General features: G+C 53.8%; 3 non-coding genes across 3 annotated transcripts; 2 read left to right on the top strand and 1 right to left on the bottom strand.

Annotated features, from left to right (window-relative positions):
• Nucleotides 1–409: 409 nt before the first annotated feature.
• Nucleotides 410–528, bottom strand: LOC131076173 (5S ribosomal RNA). The gene has a single exon (XR_009113331.2). It is a non-coding gene; the product is annotated as a 5S ribosomal RNA (ribosomal RNA).
• Nucleotides 529–2,004: 1,476 nt separating this feature from the next.
• LOC131076174 (5S ribosomal RNA) lies at nucleotides 2,005–2,123 on the top strand. Its single transcript, XR_009113332.2, has one exon. It is a non-coding gene; the product is annotated as a 5S ribosomal RNA (ribosomal RNA).
• A 3,137-nt stretch (nucleotides 2,124–5,260) lies between these two features.
• On the top strand, nucleotides 5,261–5,379 carry LOC131076165 (5S ribosomal RNA). Its single transcript, XR_009113322.2, has one exon. It is a non-coding gene; the product is annotated as a 5S ribosomal RNA (ribosomal RNA).
• Nucleotides 5,380–7,004: the final 1,625 nt, after the last annotated feature.

The following is a 7,004-nucleotide window of genomic DNA, read 5'->3' as shown; positions in this document are numbered from 1 at the left end:
GGATTCAACAAAAACTTTATGTATTCTTTAAGATATTTAGGCACACTTCAATTTGGGATAAAAATGAACAACCATGTATTTCATGTCTTTGATGATAGGCGAGTATGCTCTAACCTTTCTTAGGTGACCAGAAAGCTAGACTCATCCTTTTACTTTCATTAGTGCATCTCTTTAGCATGCTTGCCCTCCCGAGGAGTTATTAACTCTGAGACCTTAAGCCTAGTGAGAGGGGACCGACCTAAGTGGGAATGACTAACGCCAAGTAATCCAACCCACTATAAAATAAATGTGTTTTTGATGAAAATCAAAGCAATGATAGTGCTCGGGAATAGCTCTCCTCCGTACTTTCGGGTATATCAAACCTTGGTTAATTCAAATAGCATTGCGACACCCGACGAAAAACTAAAAAAGGGTGCAACACCGGGACTTCCTGGGAGGTCACCCATCCCAGTACTACTCCGGCCCAAGCGCGCTTAACTGCGGAGTTCTAATGGGATCCAGTGCACTAACGCTGGTATGATCGCACCCGTTATGACCTTGTCGTAGTGTGTACTTAGCAAACCGCGATCCACGTGCGAATCCACCCCGACCACCCACCCCCACCGAGGTGCACACCCTCCCTCGCCAAGCTCGCCCTGTTCGATAAGTGTGAACACTGCCCAGGTGCGCGCACCTCGCCAAGGCGTCGCGTGTGCACCCAACCCGGCCTACGTGCGTGCACCTAGACGGGGCATCGTGTGCACACCTGACTCGGCCTGGGTGCGCACCCGACCCGCCCAAGTGCGCGCAGTGTCTCGTCTGCAACGCGGTACCCACACACCACCTCGGGCGCAATGACTTGCGCTCACATGTGGGCCGAGTGCACCCTGGTGCATGTTTGGGGCGCCTCGGGTGCATGCTAGATCTTGCCCCGGTGCACCAAGGCGCTCTGTTTGCCCCGAGTGCGCACCTGGTGCGCTCCGAAGCGCGGTTATTGGAGCGCCCCCTCTATTTTTGTCCGAACGTTTCGTGGGGTTTCTCGCATTGGGTCTTCCCAGGCGCGGTAGTTGGGTGCGCACGAAGTCGAAAGTTGGGTTAATTGCCTTGTTTGCCCCAGGTGCGCACACCTTGCCTTCGCTGCGCACCAGGGCGGGCTCAAGATGGCACCCGCGTTCCGTTTTTTTCACTATCTTTCAAAATGAAAATTTTAAAATCTCATCTTTTTTTTTTTTGCCTTTTCTGGAAATTAGTGAAGGCAGCGCATCAAAGGTGCGCACCTCGCTGCCCACCTTGGTGTGCTCCGAGGTGCCCACCATGATGCGCAACGCTGGTGCGAACCCGGGAACGCTCCGAAGTGTGCTCTAAGGTGCTCCAAGATGGCACCTTGAAAGATAGTAAAAAAAGGGAATGCAGGTGCCATCTTGAGCTCGCCCTGGTGCGCAGCGCAGGCAAGGTGTGCGCATCCGGGGCAAACAAGGCAATTAACCCAACTTTCGACTTCGTGCGCGCCAGGGTGGGTGCGCACCCAACTACCGCGCCTGGGAAGCCCCAATGCGAGAAACCCCACGAAACGCTCGGACAAAAACAGAGGGGGCGCTCCAATAACCGCGCTTCGGAGCGCACTAGGTGTGCACCCGGGGCAAACCGAGCGCCTTGGTGCACCGGGGCAAGATCGAGCATGCACCCGAGGTGCCCCGAACATGCACCAGGGTACACTTGGCCCACATGTGAGCGCAGGTCGTTGCGCCCGAGGTGGTGTGCGGGCATCGCGTTGCAGACGGGACACTGCGCGCACTTGGGCCGGTCGGGTGCGCACACGACGCCCCATCCAAGTGCACGCACGTAGGCCGGGTCGGGTGCACACGCGAAGCCCTAGCGAGGTGCGCGTACCCGGGCAGGGTTCACACTTGTCGAACGGGGTGCGCTTGGCGAGGGAGGGTGTGCACCTCGGCGGGGGTGGGTGGCCGAGGTGGATTCGCACGTGGGTCGCGATTTGTTAAGTACACACTGCGACAAGCTCATAACAGGTGCGATCATACCAGCGTTAGTGCACCGGATCCCATCAGAACTCCGCAGTTAAGCGCGCTTGGGTCGGATTAGTACTGGGATGGGTGACCTCCTGGGAAGTCCCGGTGTTGCACCCTTTTTTAGTTTTTCGTCGGGCGTCGCAATGCTATTTGAATTAACCTTTTGCCCGTTTGCGTTCTTGTTGGGGTCGGGTCGGGCCGGGGTGCGGTGCCCGCACTACCGCACGTGCGGAGGCGACACCGAGTGCACACCCGAGGCGCCCCGAGCACACAGGCCACGGTGCAACCCAGGCGTTATGCGCGCACCTCGGTGTGTCCGAGGTGCTGCACACGCACCCAGGTGAAATCGGTGTGCACCTCGGCCAGTGCACGCTTGGTCGAGTCGCGCACATTAGCCAAGGTGCACGGCGATGTTTCTTACTCTAAGGTTCCACACCAGACGCTCGGGACAAGTGAGTGAAGCTGGGCGGGGCCGGGTGCGCGCGCGGGGTAGGTGCACGTAACTGGAGAGAGCTTTGGAGCACACCAGAGGTGTGCACCTTGGAGCACACTTCGGAGCGCTCCTCGGTGTGCACCAATGATGCGCTCCATTCAAAAGTTTCCTGAAAAAGGCAAAAAAAGTTGTGATTATAGAATTTCCCACTTGAGAGATTGTCAAAAAAAAATGAAGGAAACGCGGGTTCCAAGGTGTGCGCGCCCGGGTGCGGAGCCCAGCCAAGCTGTGTGCACCAAGGCGCCCACCCTGGCGAAGGTGCACGCAAGGTGCGCACCCGAGGCAAACCGGACAATTAACCCAACTTTCGACTTCGCGCGCACCTATGCACTTAAGAGCGCTCCTTGGTGCGCACCAATCTTGGGCACCTCGAAGTGCACCATGGCGCCCACCAAGGTGCACACCCGGGGCAAACCGAGCTTTGACTTCGTGCGCACCTTGGAGCGCATAAAAGGTGCGCACCATGGCGCCCACCAAGGTGCGCGCACCCGAGGCAAGCCGAGCCCTGACTTTGTGCGCACCTTGGAGCGCACAAAAGGTGCGCACCTCGGAATGCACCATGGCGCCCACCAAGGTGCGCAGTCCAGCCAAGGTGTGCGCACCCCAGACAAACCGAGCTCCGAATCGTGCGCACCTTGGTGCACACTTCAGAGCGCTCCTTGGTGCGCACCCGTGAAAAACAAGGCAATTAACCTGACTTTCGATTTCGTGCGCACCTCGGAGCACACCGAGGTGCGCACCTTTGATGCGTTGCCTTCACCAATTTCCAGAAAAGGCAAAAAAATATTGAGAAGGTGTACGCACCGAGGTGCCCACCTTGGCGAAGGTGCACGCGAGGTGCACACCCGGGGCAAACCGGGCTCTGACTTCGTGCACACCATGCTGCGCACCTTGGAGGGCCATGGTGCGCATCTTGGAGCACACTTCGGAGCGCTCCATAGTGCCCACCAAGGTGCCCACCGCGGTGAAGGTGCACGCGAGGTGCGCACCCAGGGCAAACCGGGCTCCGACTTCGTGCACGCCGCACCTTGGAGCACACTTCAGAGCGCTCCTTGGTGCCCACCAGGGCGCGCAACCCAACCGAGGTGCCCACCCTGGTGAAGGTGCACGCGAGGTGCGCACTCGAGGCAAACCGGGCTCCGACTTCGTGCACGCCATGGTGCCCACCAAAGTGCGCAACCTAGCCAAGGTGCCCACCGCGGCGAAGGTGCACACAAGGTGCGCACCCGGGGCAAACCGGGCTCCGACTTCGTGCACGCCGCACCTTGGAGCACACTTCGGAGCGCTCCTTGGTGTGCACCATGGTGCCCACCAGGGCGCGCAACCCAGCCAAGGTGTGCGCACCAAGGTGCCCACCCCGGCGAAGGTGCACGTGAGGTGCGCACCCGGGGCAAACCGAGCTCCGACTTCGTGCATGCTGCACCTTGGAGCACACATTGGGGCGCTCCCGGGTTCGCACCAGCGTTGCGCACCGTGGTGGGCACCTCGGAGCACACTAAGGTGGGCAGCAAGGTGCGCACCTTTGATGCGATGCCTTCACTAATTTCCATAAAAGGCAAAAAACATGAGATTTTAAAATTTCCGTTTTGAAAGATAGTGAAAAAAAGGGAATGCAAGTGCCATCTTGAGCCCGCCCTGGTGCGCAGCTCAGCCAAGGTGTGCGCACCAAGGTGCCCACCCTGGCGAAGGTGCGCGCCCGGGCAATTAACCCAACTTCCGACTTCGCGCGCGCCAGGGTGGGAGCGCACCCAACAACTAGGCTTGGGAAGAGCCAATGCGAGAAACCCCACCAAACACTGCGACAAAAAAAGAGGGGGCGCTCCAATAAGCCAGCTTCGGAGCGCACCCGGGGCAAACCCAGCCAAGGTGTGCACCAAGGTGCTCGCCTCGGCAAAGGTGCACGTGAGGTGCACACTTGGGACAAACCGGGCTCCGACTTCGTGCACGTCGTACCTTGGAGCACACTTCGGAGCGTTCCTGGGTTCGCACCAGCGTTGCGCACCGTGGTGTGCACCTCGGAGCACACCAAGGTGGGCAGCGAGGTGTGCACCTTTGATGCGTTGCTTTCACTAATTTCCAGAAAAGGCAAAAAAAAAAAACGAGATTTTAAAATTTCCGTTTTGAAAGATAGTGAAAAAACGGAACGCGGGTGCCATCTTGAGCCCACCCTGGTGCGCAGTGTAAGCAAGGTGTGCGCACCTGGGGCAAACAAGGCAATTAACCCAACTTTCGACTTCGTGCGCGCTAGGGTGGGTGTGCACCCAACTACCGTGCTTGGGAAGCCCCAATGCGAGAAACCCCACGAAACGCTCGGACAAAAAAAGAGGGGGCGCTACAATAACCGCGCTTCAGAGCGCACCAGGTGCGCACCCGGGGCAAACCGAGCGCCTTGGTGCACTAGGGCAAGATTGAGCATGCACCAGGGTGCACTCGGCCCACATGTGAGCGTAGGTCATTGCGCCCGAGGTGGTGTGCGAGCATCGTGTTGCAGACGGGACATTGCGCGCACTTGGGCGGGTCGGGTGCGCACCCAGGCCGGGTCGGGTGCGCACACGACGCCCCGTCCAGGTGCACGCACGTAGGCCGGGCCAGGTGCACACGCGACGCCCTAGCGAGGTGCGTGCACCCGGGCAGGGTTCACACTTGTCGAACGGGGCACGCTTGGCGAGGGAGGGTGTGCACCTCGGCGGGGGTGGGTGGCCGGGGTGGATTCGCACGTGGGTTGCGGTTTGCTAAGTACACACTGCGACAAGCTCATAACGGGTGCGATCATACCAGCGTTAGTGCATCGGATCCCATCAGAACTCTGCAGTTAAGCGCGCTTGGGCTGGAGTAGTACTGGGATGGGTGACCTCCCGGGAAGTCCCGGTGTTGCACCCTTTTTTAGTTTTTCGTCGGGCGTCACAATGCTATTTGAATTAACCTTTTGCCCGTTGGTTAAAATAGAAGCCACCTGATTCACCTCCAAAAGGGTGATAATCTTTGTGCAAGGGAGATTGTAACTCTCCTAAGACACTTGCCATATCATGCCCCCATTAATGTTTGGAGTCAGATAATATGGCGTTGAGAATCCATTGCATGAGACTTAACGACCGTATTCTGATTAGCTATTGGGTGTGTACCTAAGTCAGCAAGCAAAGGTTTTCATTATCAGCCAACTTCCTTAGGGTTTAGCTTGATTGAGAGTCATGTATCACATCATGTGTTTGTTGTGTATTCATCCCTAAATTGAAAAATTAGACACTTAAAACTGGAAAACCAAAGTAAAACATTAAAATTCAGTGATCAAAACTCAAACAATCAAACACTTTTTACACTTGTTAAAATACCTATCGTACAAGTCAAGATATTCTATTGTACTACTTAATCATTTGTCATACGAGTCAAGGTTCTATGTCGTACGAAACACTGCTTTACACATGAAATCACTAGTCTGTCATTCTGTCTTGTATCTCTTGTCGTTCTATGTTGCATAATCTATCGTACGAAACTCTGCATCTATCAGTCCAGAGCTGTGTCCTGCATGCCTGTTTCAGACTTATCATTTCTGCCTGAACAATTTGCAGTAAACATAAACACCTGTTATCTGTCAATCCGTGCTTAGATTGTCTACTTGGTTTGCTTGGTCAATTATCATCCATCAAAATCAGACTCTAGAAGATAAACACCCTAAGATTTTCAATTTTCAAGTGCTTACACCCAACAAGTTCAAAATCTAAACGCATTATCACCCTCTTTGATAAATTGATCAATCAAACATAGTTTCTCATCAGGATCAATCATCCTTTATCATGAAACTGAAATGTTTGGTTGGGATAACCTTGTCCCACATCATAGGATATATCGTTCCTACTAGACTTGGTTCTTATCAAATCACCATCATTGCACTCTTAAATCGAAGATCAAAAAACTTGCAAACATTTAAACACTTGAATTCTCTTTCAGTGTCATATCACTCTATTGCCTTGAAATTGATAATTGATCACTTACCCAAAACAACTTTTAGACAATTGAACCCTTGAAACGGAAATAGGAACATTTCAAAAAGATGAAAACCATATCAACATGACATACCAAAGCAAAACACAAGAAAATAGAACAAACCAATTTATCAGAGCAATCAAACAAGTTCAAAATCAAAATCAAACTATGTTAAAACCTCACAAGGATTCAAACACATATCCAAAGAAAAGTGGCTCTTTTATGCATCTCTTAAAGAGATCCCCAAAGGATTTGGCTAAAGAAGATCAAAATTGTGCACCCATCTCTAACAATGATCCATCCATCCATAAGCAAACTGACTCTCCAAAGGCATCTATTCTTACACCTCCTAAAAGCATGCAAGAACCTTCCATAGCATCCTTGCCAAACAATACATCCAAAGCTGAAGTTTCCCAAGGGATATCCATGATTGCCATCAAACCTATTTCATAAGACCCTATTCAAAGCTCATCTCCTTCATATCCAAGCATTGATTCATTGCAAAATCCCCACAACGCTTCCTT

The sequence above is a fragment of the Cryptomeria japonica genome, chromosome 10 (genome assembly GCF_030272615.1).
Source record: "Cryptomeria japonica chromosome 10, Sugi_1.0, whole genome shotgun sequence".
In the NCBI taxonomy this organism is placed as follows: Eukaryota; Viridiplantae; Streptophyta; class Pinopsida; order Cupressales; family Cupressaceae; genus Cryptomeria; species Cryptomeria japonica.
The sequence above is the reverse complement of the archived record's forward strand: the minus strand, read 5'-3'. Positions and strand labels throughout refer to the sequence as shown.